Raw genomic sequence first — 1,761 nt, forward strand, 5'->3', positions numbered from 1 at the left:
AATGGAAATGGCATGCATTTCCATTATAATTGTTAAAAAGTTAGCTTTACAAACAAGGGTATTTTAATTAAAAAAAAAAAAATCTTAACAAAACTATACAGTGTACAAATTACTGTCTACAAGGTAGGCCGTTCATTCAGAAGATCCTCCTTTCTTCTCGCTACTTGCAGCTTCACAAATTCATTCACATATTTTCAATGGAGCTGCCCACCTGAACATCACCCCACAACTATATTGCTATAATTAATATTTTTGCCATGTCTTTATGTACAGTCTCCTTCACTGCCTTTTTTTTTTCCCTTAGTCAAGCCTCAGACGTTCATGTCACTCCAGGGGAAACACACTTCAGTGGCACAGCCATGAGGCCAGGGCTGCAAAGCAACTTAATAAAGGCAGAACAGTGCACATAGAACGGGGTGGCTCGATTTAGTCAGAATACACTTCCTGGTGAAGGAGGAGGCCAGAGACTGGATTTGAGTTCTCAATCTCATCTCAATCTTTTGACTGCTGAGCTTAAAAAAAAACAAAACAAAACAAACAACAAAAAAAAAAAAACAAAACACCAACCCAAAACCAAACCTACAATAAATGAAAAGTTCATTTTCTTCCAAACAGGCTTTTCTATTAGAGAGGCAGGTGGAAAAAACCCACAGTTGCTTAACAACTCAATTCATTCACATGGAAGGAAGGAGTTAACTTTTTGAAATACTGCATCGTAAGCTCAATTTTTTTCATACAGGAGGTCAGAGATAACAAAAAAGCTCCGTAAAGGGCATCCATCTTCCTACAAGGGCAATCATCATTTTGACTATTGCACTTTGAAGCCTGAACTTGTTTTAGTTTCATCCTGGTGTGCTATTAAAAGCTTAAGGGGGACACCTTGCTAACGGCACTAACCGAGGACAGGCCCCGGCACACCCCTCTGCTCCCGAACTGCTCAGCATCAGTGGCATGCAGAAAGGACAATACATACTTTGTTCTACCAGGCCAGAGCCTGAGGTGCACTCCGGGTAGGTCTAGTACATTTTGGTAATCTCAATAGCCGTGTGCTTAGTGAACAAATTCACTTACTCCAGGGCTCAGAAAAAGAGCAACATAAAGTTGATTTTCATTTTTGGTTTGTATCTTATCTTTTTATGTGGGGTTTTCTTTTTTTCAGTTTAGCGATAGATAAATTGCAAGGATTTGCTTTTCTACAGTCCCTGTCTCTGTAGCCATTCAGGCCCTGCCTACACACGTATCTCCTGCTGGAGACATGGGGATGCACCACCACCACGGCTCGTTAGCCGCCGCACGCTGGCGCTGGCCAGAGCCAGAAGGGACTGACTTTGGTGTGCTGTTGCTGGAGCTGCACCTCTGGGGCTGCTCCAGGGTAGGAAAACCTCCAAAATGCAGAGACAACTGCAAAGGGATGAATTTTCCCACCAGGGTATCCCGTATCCACAAGTCTATACTCTCCTCTGCTTGTGCCCTAATAAAAGGATGTGCTTTTAAGAAAAATTCACCCTGTGTTGAGCCATACATCACAAAGATCCCTGGTGCATAAGAGGTCTCCAGCAACAGGCCCACTACTGATCTGCAAAATGTGATTTTACTGGAAATACACTTTTATTTACATCATAGTCTAATTCCGTGCATTAAGAAACTCCTTCCCCACTACAGCCCAGAGCTCTCCATCTGACCTGCTGTACGAGAAGACACTGAAAACCTCTGACACAGCCTGCGCAGGCTGAAAATTGTAATTCAGATGCTGTGAGTTAA

The sequence above is a fragment of the Pygoscelis adeliae genome, unplaced genomic scaffold (genome assembly GCF_000699105.1).
Source record: "Pygoscelis adeliae isolate BGI_AS28 unplaced genomic scaffold, ASM69910v1 Scaffold45, whole genome shotgun sequence".
Classification (NCBI taxonomy): domain Eukaryota; kingdom Metazoa; phylum Chordata; class Aves; order Sphenisciformes; family Spheniscidae; genus Pygoscelis; species Pygoscelis adeliae.